The following is a 20,881-nucleotide window of genomic DNA, read 5'->3' as shown; positions in this document are numbered from 1 at the left end:
AATCGGTGCTCATGTGTAATCCTCCACAATGTGGACATGGTGGAAGATTACAAATACCTGGGGATACAAATTGACAATAAACAGGACTGGTGTAAGAACACTGAGGCTGTCTACAAGAAGGGTCAGGGCCGTCTCTATTTCCTGAGGAGACTGAGGTCTTTTAGCATCCGCCGGATGATGCTGAGGATGTTCTACGAGTCTCTGGTGGCCAGTGCTATCATGTTTACTGTTGTGTGCTGGGGCAGCAGGCTGAGGGTAGCAGACACCAACAGAAACAAACAAACTCATTCATAACGCCAGTGATGTTGTAGGGATGGAACTGGACTCTCTCACGGTGGTGTATGAAAAGAGGATGCTGTCTAAGTTGAATGCCATCTTGGTCAATGTCTCCCATCCACTATATAATGTACTGGGTGGGCACAGGAGTACATTCAGCCAGAGACTCATTCCTCCGAGATGCAATACAGAGCGTCATAGGAAGTCATTCCTGCCTGTGGCCATCAAACTTTACAACTCCTCCCTTGGAGGGTCAGACACCCTGAGCCGATAGGTTGGTCCTGGACTTATTTCATAATTTACTGACATAATTTACATATTACTATTTAACTATTTATGGTTCTATTACTATTTATTATTTATGGTGCAACTGTAACGAAAACCAATTTCCTCTGGGATCAATAAAGTATGACTATGACTATTAACCCTAAAAGTTCTGGTTCCCATTCACTCTTCCCAATCGTAACATGGTAACAGGTTCAAGGTTCCAGTGAGCGAACCAGACAACACAGATTGCGCGTGAATATGTTAACTATTTATAAATACATTGGAAGTGAAACACTAAACCAGGTATCTAGCGAAACTAGTGCTTGTCTAAACTACCTTAAACTACAAAGGGCCACAATATGAAACATCTAGAAACTTTTACTCCAATAAATCTCCCCGACCAAGCATGCTACAAATGAGTACTTAACTAAACAAAAGTGGGGGCCTGTCTCTGTCTGCAACACTCTTTCCCAATGGTCCTTCAGCGCTGGTCGGGACTTCAGCCTGAAGCGAGCCCCTGAAGACAGAGGAAAGGGAGCGAGTCTCTCGCACGTGCCATTCTTATACCCCTAAGCCTCCCGGAACTGGAAACCGATGCCACGGCACACAAGTCAACCAATGGAAAAGAACTGCCTCATCCTTTGAATGAGCCAATCAATGACTGGCATGGCAGGAGGAGCTTTTGACAGGTTAATAAGCCAACTCCTCTCATGACAACAATTCTTGAATACTCTGGCTTCTGTCCAAACTAATTAATGTGCCTCGTTAAGATACTGAGACAGCCTTTAACAATCAGAAGCATTACAAATTAATACTACATACTTAAAACAAGGAGACATAGAGACGCTTATAGCAATTAAAATGTTTAAATTGATAAAGTATGTATATTCAGTAATTAAAAAAAAGGTACTGTGACAGCTTTCTTTGAACGACCCATGACAACTGTTGACTAATAATGTGAGGCCGATGTTCCTATTCTTGGACTAGTCCCTTTGTGAGCGACGGGGTGGGGGTCCTTAAACAGAGCTGGTTCAGTACATGGGTAGGACGGGTTCTGTGGGACACGTACCAAGTGGCATAAACTTAGTGGGCACTATGGTTGGTACAGATATGTTGGGCCGAGGGGCCTATTTCTGTGCTGTATTAATCCATGACCTCTATTAGTTCATTAGATCAATAAAAAGAAATGGATGAAAGCTTTCCGAGTATGAATTTCTCGTCTTATATCATGGAACCATGGAACTTGATGGCTGAAGGGTAATACCTGTTCCTGAACCTGGTGGTGTGGGACTTAAGGCTCCTGCACCTACCTTCCCGAAGGTGGTAGTGAAAAGTAGGAGTCGCTGATGCTGGATGGTCACTGGGTGTTGAAGGTGGTGTTTGGCATGCTGGCCTCCAGCAGTCATGGAACGCTGTAGAGGAGCAGGGACATGTCATGCATTTGTCCAGCGATCACAACCAGGGTTCAAACCCCATCACTGTCAGCAAGTCACCCACGACTGCGTGGGTTTCCTCCGAGCGCTCCGGTTTCCTGCCACACTCCAAACACGCTGCAGATTGATGAACTTGCGTTCAAGAGCCACAGGGTGATGTTGCGGCTCCATTAAACCCTGGTTAGACCAAACTCGAAACAGTGTATTCAGTTCTGATCTCCTCGTTACAGGAAGGATATGGAAGCTTTATAAGGAGTTCAAGTTAGATTTGCTGCCTGGATTAGAGAGAGTGCCTTACGAGGATAGAATGAGTGAACTAGTGCTATTTTGTTTAGAGCGAGGAAGAATTAGAGGTGACTTGATAAAGGTGTTAAAGGTGATAAGAGGTATTGACTGGACAGGCAGATTACAATGTTCGATGGATTTCATTAAAATTCTCCACTTCATTCTCCTAAACTCCAGCAAGTACAGACCCAGAGCAATCAAATGCTCCTCTTACATTAACCCTTTCATTCCCAGGATCATGTTTGTGAACCTCCTTTGGATCCCCCTTCAATGCTAGCAGATGCTTTCTTAGATAAGGGGCCCAAACTACTCACGATACTTCAAGTGTGGTTTGACCAATGCCTTTAAATCCTCAGCATTAAATCCTTGCTTTTATATTCTAGCCCTCCGGAAATGGCTGCTAACATTGAATTTGCCTTCCTTATCATTCACTTAACCTTCAAATTAACCTGGGAAACTGGGGCAAGCAGTGGTCACATCTCAGAAGTCACTCTGGAGTTGGCAATCTGGACTCACTCAGTTTGTAGTCAATAGCCAGGAACCAGAAGTCAGTGTTCACTGACCCAGTCCTCACACTAATCCCAGCACACATCTCTCCTAGTGTGGGGAACAACCCAGTGTTTGGATAAGTTCTTGTGTCAGTCTCCCCACATCTGTTTGTCTATATGTTCACAGACTAATTAGGCCATTTGGCCCCGTGAGTTTGCTCCGCCATCTCATCATGGCTGATCCAATTTTCCTCTCAGAAGGCAGGAGACTGGGGTTGACAGAAAATTGGATCAGCCATGATGAAATGGTGGAGCAGACTTGATGGGCCAAATGGCCTAATTCTGCTCCTATATCTTATGGTCTCCTCTCACTGCCCCAATCTCTCCCCTGAGCCCTGTGTCAAACGAATCCCACTATTCCACTCTCTATTCACAGCCCTTTGCCAATCCCCAAACTAATCCCACTGCCCCGCGTTCTCCCCTTAGCCCCGCGTAAAGCAGCGGATCCTCACTGTCCCGCGTCAGTCACTGGATACTCACTGTCCCACTCTCTCCCCTCAGCCCCGTGTAAGTCACCGGGCTGTCACTGCCCCGCGTTCTCTCCTCAGCCCCGTGTCAGTAACTGGGCTCTCACTGCCCCGCTCTCTCCCTTCAGCCCCGCGTCAGTCACCGAGCTCTCACTGCCCTGTGTCCCTGCCCCACTCTCTCCCCTCGGCCCTGCGTTCTCCCCTCAGCCTTGCGTTGTTACAGAGTTGAGAGGAAACAGGTTCAAGGTGACAGGAACGTGAGAGTAACTCAAATAACCACCCGTGTGCAGAAGAGCATTTCTGAACGCATAAAATGCCGACCCTTGAACGTTGAATACAACAGTGGAAGGCCACGGAAACACACTCAGTGGCCGCTTTATTGGCGGCGGGCGGCATTTACACTGAGCGTATATTCTCCGTTTCGTTTTTTGTTCAGAACTGACTTGATGTACTTATGGAATCTGGAAAGCATACAAAGCAAAAACTGTTCTATTACTTAACCTATGATGATTTATAATGAAATTATTTAGTATAGTGATATATTAATAAGGAATTATTTACAACAAAATTATTTACAGTCAGGCAACTTGTAAAGTTTCAAGTCTTAGCAAATCATTCCTCAGCCGACACCAAAGTGCCTTCTGGAAACGCGCACTGAGTTCCATTGAAAGGACGGCAAAGTGACCAAAGGATCTTTCTTGGACACTGCCGCTCACTTGATTGTTAGGAAAGCCCGATTTCTCTCCGTGGAGGACAGTCTCCTGCTACTCTTCGATGTCAACCGTCCGCCTGGCGTGGAGAGGTGGCCGGAAAATCCTCACCCTCGGCAGCGGCGAGCTCCTCCACGGTGCTTGTGACGTTGTGGGGCGACCCTGGGAGGAGGAAGGTCTGCACTCAGCTCACACCTCTACTGGGGCAAATTGACCTGCAGGTTCCTTTGCCAGCTCCAGTTCCTCTCCCTCGGGATCGGCCACAGGGCGACGCACCTCCGCAGATAGAGGTTCTTCGCCAGGGCACACACGGGCCGCAGCTGGAATAGCGAGGGCTCCCCACCGCCGTTCATCCCATTGCTGGCTACTGCCTCATGGTCTGGCTGCCTTTCTTCCGGGTCTTCCGGCTCCTTGAGTAGAAATAGAATGTTTAGCCGTCTGCTTCTCTCAAACCGCAGCAAATAAACAATAAACGACGACGCATCCATTGTTCTACCGTGAAGAGGCAAAAAGACAGGCTCCAAGCAGAACGAGAGGTGAACGAAATGGTCACACCGTCGTGATGAGTGGCCGCTCAGTAGACACCAATGGGGCACCAAGGTAGATCAAGCTACAGGTGCGAGTTGGTAACAATCGTTACCTTGACAACACTCAAGTCCCGGGGTGGAGGGGGGCGGGGGAGGGGGGGGTGGCAGCTGCCCTGAGCCAGAAACATGAACTTGAGGCCAACAACAAAGGGGCAGGGAGAGGGAGAGAGAGAGGGGGGGAGAGAGAAAAGGGGCCAAAACAGGGAGGGACATAGAAGGGGACATTAACAGAGAGAAAGACTGATAAAGAGAGAGAAGGAGATGAAGGTGGAAAGAGGGAGGACGACGGAGTGGAAGAGGGAGGTAGACAGATAGAGAGGCAAACGGGGGAAGAGAGGGAGGTTGGCAGAAAGAAAGGGAGAGGGGGTGTCAGGGCAGATGGGGGAGACAGCAGGCTGGGGAGATGGAGCAAGTGGAGGACTTGGACTTGCTGGGGGAAAGATTGAGCGGGGGTGGACAGATTTCTGGGAATGAGAGAGGGAGATGAAGAGGGAAAGGAGGGAGGACCACAGGTAGGGAGAGAGAGAGAAAGAAAAACAGAGGGGACAGAGAGGGAGAGAGACAGGTGGAGGGGAGAGGGAGATGGAGAGGGGGAGTCAGTGCAGGTGGGAGAGATGGAGTGGGGTGGAAACAAAGTGGGAGGTAGTGGGGTGGACAGAGCTGGGGGGGCGGTTTGGACAGAGCACTGGGGGAGACAGAGAGGAAGGGAGAGGCAGACAGGGTGACAGAGAGAGAGAGAGATAGAGAAAGAGAGACACACACACATACCCCAATTTATAACACTAATTCTAATCCCTCTGTCCCTGACCCTGATCTGGTCCCTAGTCTCCCTCATCTCCAGTCATCATGTTACTCCTTACATCTGTTATAAATTTGCGGTAAAAGTTCAGGATTTAGTTTAGGGACTTAGAATTAGTTCCAGCACATATTTCCTTTGATAAGGGCACAAAAGTGTTCTCGATACTCCAAGTGTAGTCTGACTGATGCTTTAAAAAGCCTCAGCATTGCATCCTTGCTTTTATGTTCTGGTGCTGTGGAAACGAGAGTTTCCCTCACCGTTGCACCCCGCTCCCTGACCCCCTGTCACTTCTACTCAAGCCATTGATTTCCCTCCAGCAATCTGGGGGCTGTTCCAATGACAGGAACGGGGAATGGGAGGTCTCAGCTCACACCCCCACCCCCCACTGAGTGAATCTGCCACTCACCCGAATCTATGTTTGGTTACTCGGGCCTAAAAGAAACCACAGCGTGAATACTGAATGCAGTAGACTAGACTGGAAAAAATGTAAGTGAATTACTTCTTGCCCCGCAAGGAGTAATCAGGTCCCAAGATGATGGGACGGGAAGAGGTCAGAGTATTGTGAGCAGTTTTGGTCCCTTTAACTAAGAAAACATTTGCTGGCATTGGAGGCTCATGAGAATGATCCCAGGAATGAAAGAGTTAACATATGAGGAGTGTTTGATTTCTCCAGGCCTGAAGTCACTGGGGTTTAGAAGAGTGAGGGGGGAGTTTCATTGTAACCTGCCAAATAGTGAAAGGCCTAGATAGAGAAGACGTGGAGAGGATGTTTCCTATCGTGGGGGAGTCCAGGACCAGAGGGCACAGCTTCACAATAGGAGATCACTTTAGAATAGAGATCAGGAGGAATTTCTTTAGTGGTGAAACTGTAAAATTCATTGCCGCAGTTGGCTGTGGAGGCAAGTCAATGGGTAATTTAAAGTGGAAGCTGATAGGTTCTTGGTTGTCAAAATTTATGGGACAAGGCTGGAGAATGAGGCAGAGAGGGGAAATGGGAAGATGGAAAGGCAGAACATAATTGATGGGCTGAATGGCCTAACACTACTCCTGTGTCTTATGGTCTCTTCTGGCATATGGCAGTTGCAAGGGCAGGTGCTGTGAGAAGGGTCATGATGACAATCTGGGGTGACTTTTCTGTTCGTCCATCGTCGACATCGATGAAGACCTCGACACCACCTGGTGTCGAGACTAGTGCGTGATTTGGATTTAAGCGAGGGAGAGTTACGCAGCGTCAGCTTCACTCTCTGTTCCCAATTCCCATCTGGGTCCAGTGGCAAGACAGATTTGAGATGGCTGGAGGTGGGACTAGGCACAGTGGATAACCAGGACATCTTCTGTGTCTTTTCACATTCCACGATGCTTACAGAGACCGCCTTCTTGACTGTTGGACCTTCCATTGGTCTTGTCTACTCAATCTGCCAGATAGAAGCAGGTATAGACAACACCCTATCTCACCGAGGGTTTGAGACCCGTCGGCTACCCTCACCTAGTTTAGCCGTTGCCCGGGGTGTGGCTGCTGTCGCATGCAAACAGCTACAGGGAGCCACAGGTGAGAGCTGAGTGCCAGGTGGGGACCAAAGGTAGACTAACGACCTTGAAAATGACGCGACATGTTCCCCCACAAAAGGTGATACCCCTCCCTGACACCCCATACACTCCAAAAGCTGTATAAAGTCACCCTCAAGTTGATTTACTGTTGTCACATGCACCAAAGCACATAACAAACGTTCATGCAGATCACACGGTGCATTGAGGTAGAACAAGGTAAAATAAGAAAAGAATTCAGAATAAAATGTCACAGCAACAGAGAATGTTCTGCGGGATAGGGAATAAGGTTGAGATAGACTACTCTCCAGGGATCTGAATAAAGGCGGCTGTAGAGATCGTGGAGACGTTAATCATGATCTTTCAAGAATCACTAGATTTATGAATGGTTCTGGAGTACTGGAAAATTGCAAATGTCACTCCACTCTTCAAGAAGGGAGAGAGGCAAAAGAAAGGAAGTGGTTGGGAAAATGTTGGAGCCGATTGTCAAGGAAGAGGTTTTGTGGTACTTAGAGGCACGTGATAAAATAGGCCATGGTTTCCTTAAGGAGATATCTTGCCTGACGAATCTGTTGGAATTCATTGAGGAAATAACAGGCAGGGTAGACAAAGGAGAGTCAGTGGGTTTTGTGTACTTCGATCTTCAGAAGGCCTTTGACAAGTTGCCACACATAAAGCTGCTTAAGAAGATAAGAGCCTGTGGTTTTACAGGAACAATACTCGTGTAACCCTTAGGCTTGGCGAGCAGATCACTCTCAGGAAAGACACGTCCGGTCCGGCCCAAACTTGAGAAATCTTGTTTGGGTGGAATCTGCATGGTGTTCCCCTGTTACAAATCAGTACCACGAAATAACAAACAATACACAATATGCAATTAAACAATTGAGCTTTATAATTCTTAATTTGACTATAGGGTTAGTAAAGAAGGTGCTGTCTTACTGTCAGACACCTCACAGACTGTCTCAGACTGGCTGTCTGTAGTTCTGAGCCAAAATTCAGGGAACTAGCAGAAAGTATTGAGCCCCAGTCATCACACTGAGTGCAACAGTCAATTTTTATTCATTTATTTTTCGTGTTGAAATAAAATTAAATAAAGAATCTTAGAATTAAAGGTATGAGGTATTGTAATATCCTTAAAGAAAGTCAGCTATGGCCTGTTTGATATGCTAGTTACAGTGTTTTCTTGGTTGAAATAATTTGAAAGTTTGACAAAAGCATTTTATGTAATTCAAGTACAATTAGCCCAAATAAAAGACCTCAAGTTGGAAGTACAATCTGAGCTGTTTTCTCTGTAAACGATTTAGTAGGTACATCTTGCCTTTCACTAAGGCCGACGTAGGGGACCTTGGGCTTAAAAATGTTGGCCACCACTAGTCTAAATCATCGTCAACATTTTGAGCCAAAAACCTCAATCGGCGACTTTTTTCAAGCATGACTCTTGTAATATCTGCTAGCAACAAAATTAAAGTTCATCCTTTAAATAGCGGAATATTTTGCCAGTTATGCCAAGATAATGATGAAAATTTTAAATGCTTGTTTCTTTACACTGAGGTGCATTGGCTATTAAAGGTCTGTTATTGAAAATACTTCTTTGATCTTTTTGCCACTGTGTCTGAACTTTTGCTCAAAGTAGACAACAGCTTGGGGAACTACTACATGGAGATTTGGCATACCTAGCCAATCTATATGGCGAAATGAACATTCTAAATATAAACGAGAATTTCAATTTAATCCAGGCAAAAAGTGCAGTGTCCGCTTTTATCAGAAAGTTGGAAATATATGAGTAAAACATTAGGAGAAAAATGTTCTCATCGTTTCCCTGCATGGAAAGTATGGCACTCCTTTTCACAGATGATGATTTGCAAAAGTACTGCTTACACCTGCAGTCACTGAAGAAGGATTTTCTGAATGAATTTGAACGATCTATAAATTCCGGACTGGGCGTTTAACCCATTTCTTTGCAAGGTGGAAGAACAGCAAGGGAGCTCGCAAGAAGAAATGATTGAAATTCAGTGTGATGAAAATGCAAAAATGCTTTTCAAAACTGTCGGCTTTTGTGATATTTGGCAATACTGTCATAGAAAGTTTCATGGTCTTTGGAGAAGAGCCAAACAGCTCCTTATTGCATTTCCATCCTCCTACCCTGTTGAAAGATGCTTCAGTGCAGTGAATCACAAATTCACAAAAGCAGAACTGCTTGGTCATTGTTATATGTGGGGACTTAAGGCTTTTGCTGTCACAACTTGAATCAGATATTTCAACTCTTGCTAAAAACCTTCAAGGTCAGGGCTCATATCGATATCAAAGCTGCTGTGCAGTGTGTAGGTACAGTGTAAGCGAGGTTTAAAGACAAACAAGAATTTAAAGCAGAATCAGTTTTCTCATGTTAGCATATTGTAGACATGTTTCTGCACTATGGGGGTGCCGGAAAGTACATTGTGGTAAGTATGAAGGTGCTTTAGGAGGGCATTGGGCTGAAACCTGTTAGAAAACACTGACCTACAGAAACTTCTGTCACCTGCCCTAATTTGACGAACTCTATCCCATCTCGTCCTTTTACAGCATGGGAGTCCCAGTCAATGTGTGTAAAGTTAAAATCACCTTCTATAACAACCTTATGTTTCTTGAAACTGTCTGTGATCTCTCTACAGATTTATTCCTCTAAATCCCTCAGACTGTTGGGTTGTCTGTAATATAGTCCCATGAACATAGTCATACCTTTATTTTTCTCAGAGTGCCTCACTAGACGAGTTCCCCAGTCTGTCTCGATTGAGCACTGCTGTGACATTTTCCTTGACTAGTAATGCCACCCCTCCTGCTTTAAACCATCCTACTCTGTTTCATCTAAAACAGACCCTGGAATATTGAGCTGCCAGTCCTGCCCCTCCTACAACCAGGTCTCACCAATGGCTATAATATCATAACTCCAAGTGTTAATCCATGCCCTAAGCTCATCCACCTTTCCTACGCTACCTCTTGCATTGAAATATACACAGCTAACTGTACACCCATGATTGTGTAGCCAGGTTTCCATCAAACTCAATGTATAAACTTGCTGATGACACCACAATTGTAGGCCATATCTCGGGTAATGATGACTTTGAGTACAGAGAGGAAATTAACAACCTAGTGAACCTGGCAAAGACAATAACCTATCTCTCAACATCAGCAAGACGAAGGAATTGGTTGTTGACTTCAGATGGAGTAGCGGACCGCACGACCCCATTTACATCAGTGGTGTGCAAGTGAAACAGGTCAAAAGCTTTAAGTGTCTTGGGGCCACTATCACAAATGACCTGACTTGGTCCAACCAAGCAGAGCCCACTGCCAAGAAGGCCTACCAGCGCCTTTACTTCCTGAGAAAGCTAAAGAAATTTGGCCTGTCCGCTGAAACCCTCACTAATTTTTATAACCGTGGAAAGCATTCTTCTTGGGTACATCACAACCTGGCATGGAAGCTGTCCCGTCCAAGACTGGAAGAAGCTGCAGAAGATCGTGAACACAGCCCAGCACATCACACAAACCAATATTCGGTCCTTGGACTCACTTTAACATGCACACTGTTGGAGCAGTGCTGCCAAGATAATCAAGGACACGACCCACCCAGCCAACACACTTTTCCTCCCTCTTCCCTCCGGGAGAAGGCTCAGGAGCTAGAAGACTCGTACAGCCAGATTTGGGCACAGTTTCTTTCCAACTGTGATAAGACTGCTGAACGGATCCTGACCTAGATCTGGGCCGTACCCTCCGAATATCCGGACGTGCCTCTTGTTTTTTTTTTCACTACCTTACTTTCCCTTCTCTATTTTCTATTTATGACTTATAATTTAAATTTTTAACATTTACTATCGATTTGTACTCCAGGGAGCGCGAAACGCAGAATCAAATATCGCTATGATGATTGTACACTCGAGTATCAATTGTTTGGCGACAATAAAATACAGTGAGGTAATGTAAAGTTAAAGGTCAGGACACTCAACCTTTAGATTCCTGGCTCAGTCTGAGCTCTTACCAACATCTGTCTCAACAATCTCTCCGCTAGCTGTTCTGGCACTCTAGTTCCCATCCCCCTGCAACTCTAGTTTAAACTCCACCGTGAAGCACCAGCAAACCTTCCCACTAGGATATTAATCCCCTCCCCGTTCAGGTGTAAACCATCTCTTCTGTACAGATCCCACCTTCCCATCTCTCGCATTTCAGCCACTAAAGCTTGTAACTCCTCCAGAGTTGTCATAGATCTCTTAGTGTCCTCCCTCACTTGTCCCCTTCTGGCATTGTCATCCAAAATTCTTATGCACTTCCTCCTACATCAACTCATTAGCCACATGTAAAGCTGTATAAACTTCCTATTCACCCCTTTTAATATGACACACCAAATCATCACTGGTGCAGCTAATTCGTTTTAGATGCCACATAATTTATTTTCTATTTTTGGAGACCTGTGTGCAATCAGGGTGTTTGAATTGATAGCAGTAAAAATGTACCTGTATCTTGAAGGCCCAACTGGTCGTGAGCCAGTGTCCAGGTAAAAACCTGGACAGGAGATGGATACAAGAAAAATTTCAAGTCACTGACTATCCCTTGGAGCGCAGTTGTTGATCATCAAGAAATGGAGAGAATATGTCACAACTGTAAATCTGCCCAGAGCAGGCCGTCCTCAAGAACTGAGTGACTGTGCTAGAAGGGGACATAGAAACATAGAAAATAGGTGCAGGAGTAGGCCATTCGGCCCTTCGAGCCTGCACCGCCATTCAGTATGATCATGGCTGATCATCCAACTCAGAAACCTGTACGTGCCTTCTCTCCATACCTCCTGATCCCTTTAGCCACAAGGGCCATATCTAACTTCCTCTTAAATATAGCCAATGAACTGGCCTGAACTGTTTCCTGTAGCAGAGAATTCCACAGATTTACCACTCTCTGTGTGAAGAAGTTTTTCCTAATCTCTGTCCTAAAAGGCTTCCCCTTTATCCTCAAACTGTGACCCCCTCGTTCTGGACTTCCCCAACATCAGGAATAAACTTCCTGCATCTAGCCTGTCCAATCCCTTTAGGATTTTATACATTTCAATAAGATCCCCCCTCAATCTTCTAAATTCCAACGAGTGTAAGCCTAGTCGATCCAGCAGGCTTAAAGTCCGCCATCCCAGGAATCAATCTGGTGAACCTTCTTTGTACTTCCTCTATGGCAAGAAAGTCTTTCCTCAGATTAGGGGACCAAAACTGCACACAATACTCCAGGTGTGGTCTCACCAAGGCCTTGTACAATTGCAGTAGTACCTCCCTGTTCCTGTACTAGAATCCTCTTGCTATGAATGCCAGCATACCATTCGCCTTTTTCACCGCCTGCTGTATCTGCATGCCCACTTTCAATGACTGGTGTATAATGACACCCAGGTCTCGTTGCACCTCCCCTTTTCCTAATTGGCAACCATTCAGATAATAATCTGTTTTCCTGTTTTTGCCACCAAAGTGGATAACCTCACACTTATCCACATTAAATTGCATCTGCCATGAATTTGCCCACTCACCTAACCTATCCAAGTCACCCTGCATCCTCTTAGCATCCTCCTCACAGCTAACACTGCCGCCCAGCTTCGTGTCATCCGCAAACTTGGAGATGCTGCATTTAATTCCCTCATCTAAGTCATTAATATATATTGTAAACAACTGGGGTCCCAGCACTGAGCCTTGCGGTATCCCACTAGTCACTGCCTGCCATTCTGAAAAGGTCCCGTTTATTCCCACTCTTTGCTTCCTGTCTGCCAACCAAATCTCTATCCACATCAATACCTTACTCCCAATACCGTGTGCTTTAAGTTTGCACACTAATCTCCTGTGTGGGACCTTGTCAAAAGCCTTTTGAAAATCCAAATATACCACATCCACTGGTTCTCCCCTATCCACTCTACTAGTTACATCCTCAAAAAATTCTATGAGATTCATCAGACATGATTTTCCTTTCATAAATCCATGCTGACTTTGTCCGATGATTTCACCGCTTTCCAAATGTGCTGTTATCACATCTTTGATAACTGACTCTAGCATTTTCCCCACCACCGATGTTAGGCTAACCGGTCTATAATTCCCCGGTTTCTCTCTCCCTCCTTTTTTACAAAGTGGGGTTACATTAGCCACCCTCCAATCCTCAGGAACTAGTCCAGAATCTAAAGAGTTTTGAAAAATTATCACTAATGCATCCACTATTTCTTGGGCTTCTTCCTTATGCACTCTGGGATGCAGACCATCTGGCCCTGGGGATTTATCTGCCTTTAATCCTTTCAATTTACATAACACCACTTCCCTACTAACATGTATTTCCCTCAGTTCTTCCAACTCACTGGACCCTCTGTCCCCTACTATTTCCGGAAGATTATTTATGTCCTCCTTAGCGAAGACAGAACCAAAGTAGTTATTCAATTGTTCTGCTATGTCCTTGTTCCCCATAATCAATTCACCTGTTTCTGTCTGTGTCATGGTCTGGATCGGAGTCCCTTTAAATTTACCTTGTTTATGTTGCGATCCGGACCGTTGATTCCCTGTTTTCCTGTGTCCCTTGACTTTGGTGATTAGAGGCAATTAACGCTCGGCTGAAGCGGTAGTTTATAGTTTCCGGCTTTCAGCCGTTGGGCGCGGGAGCGTCTGCAAAGTCATCAAGGTTATGGCGTACCAATGTTAGCTGGCCGGATCAAGCTAGTGTCCGCCCGAAGCGAGTGCCAATAATTCGCCTTTCCTCACCGGAGCAACCTTGTCAAGTTCCCTCACCGAGCTGGCTCCGTCAGTTAACCCGCCGGAGGGAATCAAGAACGGCTGTCTACTGTTCCTTGGTCAAGTCTAGAGCTCGCCGCTACCCAGAGGATACAAGTACCACGTCCAAGCCCTGGCTCTGGCGGCATCTGAGCACCAAGTCGAGTGCTGGCCCTGGCGGCATTCGAGCACCAAGTTGAGTGCTGTACCTGGCGGCATTCGAGAACTAAGTCGAGTCCTGGACCTGGTGGTCTGTGATTCCAGTCCTACCCCCTTGTCTGAATCCCTTCTCTGCCCCTCTGGCCTCTAGCCCTCATCTGCCGCCCCCTCTTGTGCTTTGGTCTAGTTCCATCACTGGAGCCAGATGGGTACTGTCTGGTGCTTATTTGTGTTGGTCTTGTCTTGTCTTGTCCTTGCCTCTGTGGGGTAAGTCTGGTTGTTTTGCTGTTGGCCTGTGGGGGGTCATGTTGTGTCTTGTCCTTGCCTCTGTGGGGTAGGACAGGCTGATTTACTGTTGCCCCCTGGGGAGTCATGTTCTGTTTTGTCCTTGCCTCTGTCGGGTAGGTCAGGCTGTCTTGCTGTTGCCCTGTGGACGGTCATGAGTCCTGGCTCTATGTCCTGTACCCAAGGAGGGGTCCTGACTCTGTTTTGTGTATGTGTCCATGGTTCCATATACCTGCTCCCTGAGACTGAGGCTCTGTGTTCCCATGTTCCTCCTCTCCCTAGCCCATGTCATGTCCTTGCCTGGTTCTGGGGTCTGAGCCTGAGGCAAGACCCAGGTACTAGGTCTTTGCCAAGTCCCTGGCTTGGAGTCCATACCCTAGCCTCTTCATGTCTCCTTTAGTTCTAGGAGCCGATTCCAAGTCCAAGCCCAGACCCTTGGTCCCAGCCCTGTCATAGTCCTGAGTCCTCTTCCAGTTTGCTATTTCCTGCTCCTGCCTTGCTCTCCTGGAATCGAACAATAAACTAAATCTAAGTAACCTCACAAGATGTGTCTTGCATTTGGGTCCACCCTTGCTCCCAATGCCCTGCTGTTGTGACAGTCTGTAAGGGACCTACATTTGTCTTAACCAATTTTTTTTCTTTTCATATCTATAAAAGCTTTTACAGTCAGTTTTTCTGTTCCTTGCCAGTTTTCTCTCATAATCTTTTTTCCCTTTCCTAATTAAGTTCTTTGTCCTCCTCTGCTGGACTCTGAATTTTCCCTGTCCTCAGGGGAGCTGCTTTTTCTGGCTAATTTGTATGTTTCTTTGTTGGATTTGATACTATCCCTAATTTCCCTTGTCAGCCATGGGTGCACTACCTTCCCTGATTTATTCTTTTGCCAAACTGGGATGAACAATTGTTGTAGTTCATCCATGTGATCTTTAAATGTTTGCCATTGCATATCAACCATCAACCCTTTAAGTATCATTTGCCAGTCTATCTTAGTTAATTCACGTCTCATACCTTCAAAGTTACCCTTCTTTAAGTTCAGAACCTTTGTTCCTGAATTAACTATCTCACTCTCCATCTTAATGAAGAATTCCACCATATTATAGTCAATCTTACCCAAGGGGCCTCTCACGACAAGATTGCTAATGAACCTTTCCTCATTGCTCAAAACCCAGTCCAGAATAGCCTGCTCTCTAGGTGGTTCCTCGACATGTTGGTTCAAAAAACCATCCCGCATACATTCCAGGAAATCCTCTTCCTCAGCACACTTACCAATTTGGTTCAGCCAATCTATATGTAGATTGAAGTCACCCATTATAACTGCTGTTCCTTTATTGCATGCATTTCTAATTTCCTTTTTAATGCCATCCCCAACCTCACTACTACTGTTAGGTGGCCTGTACACAACTCCCACCAGCGTTTTCGGCCCCTAAGTGTTATGCAGCTCTACCCATATCGATTCCACATCCTCCTGGCTAATATCTTTCCTTTCTATTGCGTTAATCTCCTCTCTAACCAGCAATGTAACCCACCTCCTTTTCTTTCATCTCTATCCCTCCTGAATATTGAATATCCCTGAATGTTGAGCTCCCATCCTTGGTCACCCTGGAGCCATGTCTCTGTGATCCCAACTATATCATATTCATTAATAACTATCTGCACTTTTAATTCATCCACCTTGTTACGAATGCTCCTTGCATTGACACACAAAGCCTTCAGGCTTGCTTTTACAACACTATTAGCCCTTATACGATTATGTTGAAAAGTGGTCCTTTTTGATTTTTGCCCTGGATTTGCCGGCCTGCCACTTCTACTTTTCACCTTACTACATTTTGCTTCTACCCTCATTTTACACCCCTCTGTCTCTCTGCATTTGTTCCTATCCCCCTGTTGTGAACTAACCTCCTCTCTTCTAGTGAGAGAGGCCACCAAGAGATCTATGACAACTCTGGAGGAGTTACAAACTTTAGTAGCTGAGATGGCAGAGACTGCGTATACAACTGTTGCCCGTGTGCTTCACCAGTCACAGCTTTATGGGAGAGTGGCAAAGAGAAATCCACTGTTGAAAAAACTCACATGAAAGAAACTGGCTAGGACTTGCCAGAAGGCATGTGGGAGACTCTGAAGTCACCTGGAAAAAGGTTCTATGGTCTGGTGAATCCAAAAGTGAGCTTTTGGCCATCAGACTATGCACTATGTTTCGCATAAACCAAACACCGCACATCATCAAAAACACACCATCCCTCCTGTGAAGCATACTGTGGGGATGCTTTACGGCAGCAAGCCCTGGAAGGCTTCTGAAGGTAGAGGGTAAAATGAACGCAGCAAAATACAGGGAAATCGTGGAGGAAAACCTGAAGCATTCTGCAGGAGCACTGCGAATTAGGAAAAGATTTGTTTTCCAGCAAGACAATGACTCCAAGCATAAAGCAGAAGCTACAGAGGAATGGCTTAAAAACAACAAAGTTAATGTCCTGGAGTGGCCAAGTCAGAGTCCAGACCTCAATCCAATTGAGAATTTGCGGCTGGGCTTGAAAAGAGCTGTTCACTCACAACTCCTGTGCAATCTGACAGAACTTGAACAGTTTCGTAAAGAAGAATGGGGAAAATTTGTAGAATCCAGATGTGCAAAGCTGATAGATTCCTATCCACACAGACTCAAGGCTGTAATTGCTGCCAAAGGTAAAGCTACTGAATACTGAGTTGAAGTGGGTGAATATTTATGCAATCAATTATTTTGTGCTTTATATTTGTAATTAATTTGGATCACTTTGCTGAGAGCCAAAAAGCTCCTCTGTTCTTCAGGTGGATGTTTGAAAGCAAAGGACGGTGCCATTATTATGGAAAAAGATGCGATTATGAACAAATGGACTGAGTATATTCAGGAATTTTTGAAGACAATCAAGGAGAAATTAAGAAAAACATTGAAGGTCCAAGTATTTTAAAATCGAAGTTCATAATGCATAAATAAGATGAGGAAAGGAAAGGCAGCAGGTCCTGATGAATTAGTAATAGTACAAATTATTGCCCTTGAAGATTATGGAATTGAAACATTTACTGATTTAATCAATGACATTTACGAGACTAGAATAATAACAGAAGAGATGAAAAAATCAGTATTTATCACTCTTCCTAAGAAAGCTGGAGCAATAGAATGTGATTACATAGGACCATAAGTTTAATGAGTCATGTCACCAAGATACTTCTAAGAATTTTGATGACAAGAGCTAAAAGTAAGATACAAGCTGAAACAGGCAAAGAACAATGGTTTTGTGAAAGACAAAGGTACAAGAAATGCGATATTGATGTTAAGGATCCTATCAGAATGAGCTATCTATTCAAGTGAAAAAAGATTTGCTTGTTTGTTTTATCAACTACACAAAAGCATTTGATAAAGTGAAGTACAATAAGTTACTTGAAATTTTACAGAAAACTCTAGATCTGGATTCGAAAGACCTCTGCCTAATCAGAAATCTGTACTGGGAACAAACTGCCGCTGTAAGAATAGATGGAGAAGTGAGTCAGTTTATGAAAATCAAGAGGCGTTAGACAAGGGTGTGTTTTCTCCCCTGATTTATTTAATGTGTACAGTGAAACAATATTACAAAAAATAAGAGACATCTTGGGAATCAAAGTTGGCGGTGAAAACATCAATAATTTCAGATATGCAGATGACACTATGTTAATTGCGAGTACAAAGGAAGAGCTACAAAACTTAATTGATATAATTGTTGAAGAAAATGGAAAAAAAATGGGTCTATCTATCAATTGCAAAAAGACAATGTATGGTGATACCCAAAAAGAAGGAGAATCCTATCTGCAGGCTAAGAATAAATGGGGAAGACATAAAACAAGTAAAGAACTTCTGCTACTTAGGAAGCTGGGTGATATCAGATGGCAGGTGCGACTTGCACATCAAAAGAATAATAGGGCTGGAAAAAGACACTTTTACAAGAATGGAGAGTATACTGACCAATACTATGCTAGGCATGAAAACCTGCCTCAGAGTACTGAAATGTTACATTTATCCAGTTATGTTATATGGCTCAGAATGTTGGACAATATCTAGTAACATGAGGAAACGAATTGTAGCAGCAGAGATTTGGTTTTTGAGGAGGATGCAAAGAATATCATGGACAAAATGAATATCTAACGATGATGTCATGAACTGAACAAACACAAATAGAGAAATAATGTATGAGATCATGAAAAGGCAACGTGACTTCATTGGACATGTCATTTGGAAAGAGGAGTTAGAATGCACGGTAATTATGGGAAAGATTGAAGGGAAGAAAGCAAGATGAAGAGAAAGACAAATGATGATGGAGACAGCAGCTAGAGAATTGGAAATTAATACCAATGAATTGATTCACTTGACCCGAAACAGGAGTGTGTGGGCCATGGCAGTCAAAGCTCAAACTGGGCATGGCACCTGATGATGATGATGATCTATCAATATTATGTATCGCAATGTACTGCTGCTGCAAAACAACATTCATGACCTATGTCGGTGATACTAAATCTGATTCAGAAATAATAGTACTATCACTGGCTTGAATTTATAATACAAGTATTTTTGTTAAAGAATAAAGGTGGGGATACTGTTCCTGGCACTTGTAGAATTGGCTGCAGTCCAAGGTCAAAATAACTTCCTCTGCTCAACGTGAGCTTGTATTCAATCATCCAGTTAACCACTTACAGTTCAGGGTCAGAACATTCTGGTAAATGCTCTCTGCAATGAAAGGGACGAAGGCTTGGTACGGTTAACTTCAATGACAGCCCGGGGATTGCAGTGGTTCAGGCCTCTGATGAAAGCTTCCAAAAGTGAAATACTGGCCCCAAATTTCCTCACAGAGAAATCAAAATAGATGACATCTTTGCCGTCGTAACCAAATCGCAGGTCTGTTCTCGAGAACCATGGAGCTGTGCTGGAGTAGATTGTCCAGCTGATGTACATCCCAGATAAACACTAATTAGAAGGATAGTTTGAGTCATCTCAAAGCCATTCTGAGTTGGGAATGAGTTACTTAAGACAAGGTGATTTCTATCTCCTGAGTTGCAGATTGCATCTATCAGTTACAGGTTGAATCTCTTTCCTTTTATGTTAGACATCACAACATTAATGCCTCAAAAAGCTCTATAGAGCCATACAGCATAGAAGCAGGCCCTTCAGCCCAACTGGTGCATGCTGGCCAAGATTCACATCCAAACCAATACTACTTGTCCATATTTGGCACACATCATTTACCTTGTTTGCACTCCCTGCCTTCCCCCCTTTTCCCTCTCCCTCAATTGTTTCTCTTCTGCCTGCCTCAGTCAATTCCTCTCGTAGTTTGTCGTATATAGACACACACAGCTCTCCAACTGGGACAAGGCCTCTTCTCATTACAATCATCGGGATGAGGTTCAGGAGGCTGAAGAGCCAGCTTCTGCCATCAGATTTCGGAACAGTTCATGAATCCACGAACACTACTTCACTGTTCTTTTGCTTTTGCACTAATTTATGGTCTGTGCACTGTACTGCCGCTGTAAAACTACAAATGAACAGAATCAGGTTTATTTTCACCGGCGTCTATTAGCAGCGGCAATAAATGATTTTGGAGAAAAAAAAATAGATAACCAAGTAAATCAATTCCAGTACATTGAATAGATTAAAATATATTTTAAAAAAAGTGAGGTAGTGTTCATGTTTTCAAGGTCCATTTAGGAATCTTATGGCAGAGGGGAAGAAGCTGTTCCTAAATCGCTGAGTGTGTGCCTTCAGGCTTCTGTACCTCCTTCCTGGCAGTAACAATGAGAAAAGATCATGCCCTGGGTGATGGGGGTCCTTAATAATGGACACTGCCTTTCTGAGGTACCGCTCCTTGAAGATGTCCTGGGTACTACGGAGGCTAGCACCCAAGATGGAGCTGACTAATTCTACAACTTTCTGTAGCTTCTTTTGGTCCTGTACCTGCCCCCTACCATACCTGACAGTGATGCAGCCTGTCAGAATGCTCTCCAGAGTACATCTACAGAAATGTTTAGGTGTTTTAGTTGACAAACCAAATCTCTTCAAAATCCTAATGAAATATCGCCACTGTGTCGGCTTTTTTATACCTGGATCAATATGTTGGAACCAGGTTAGGTCCTCAGAGATTTTGACACCCAGGACTTGAAATTGCTCACTCTCTCATTGTGTCCTAAACGAAACTTATATTTTAAACTGATTCTGATACTGACCACCCTCTGGGTGAAAGAGTTGCTCCTCAGGCTCATAGTAAATCTCTCTTATTTTAAACCTGGATACTAGTTCTTGATTTCCCATCGCTGGGGAAAAGACTGCACATTCACCTTAAATATGTTGTTCGTGATTTTGGAAGGTGGAAATGAGGGGGGATCAAACTGACCAAAGGTAGGAAGGAGGAGGAGCGATCTTCATAAACTCCCTCCCTTTAAGTGACACCCAACGCCATCCCCTCTCATTTGTCCCTCCCACCCACCTTTCCCACTAATCTCCCAGGCACCTCGATAACCATCTCCCATCATAAACCAATTCCTCCTTCTCGTTATTCCCTCTCTCCTCCTGCGCACATCTCCTGAGAATCAGTCTGCACTGCCTCCTCACACACACCCCTTCAGCACAAATCTCTGAAACCACCCCCTTAAGATCAGCACCTCCCCTCATCACTGACTCCACATTTACCTGCTCACACTTTGCACAGACCTGGTTAGCTTCAACCAGTCCTCCAACCCATCAGTCCCCCCATCTGCAATCACCTTCCAACCCCTGCACCACCCAGC

Source organism: Mobula birostris, chromosome 29 (genome assembly GCF_030028105.1).
Source record: "Mobula birostris isolate sMobBir1 chromosome 29, sMobBir1.hap1, whole genome shotgun sequence".
Lineage (NCBI taxonomy): Eukaryota > Metazoa > Chordata > Chondrichthyes > Myliobatiformes > Myliobatidae > Mobula > Mobula birostris.
The sequence above is the reverse complement of the archived record's forward strand: the minus strand, read 5'-3'. Positions refer to the sequence as shown.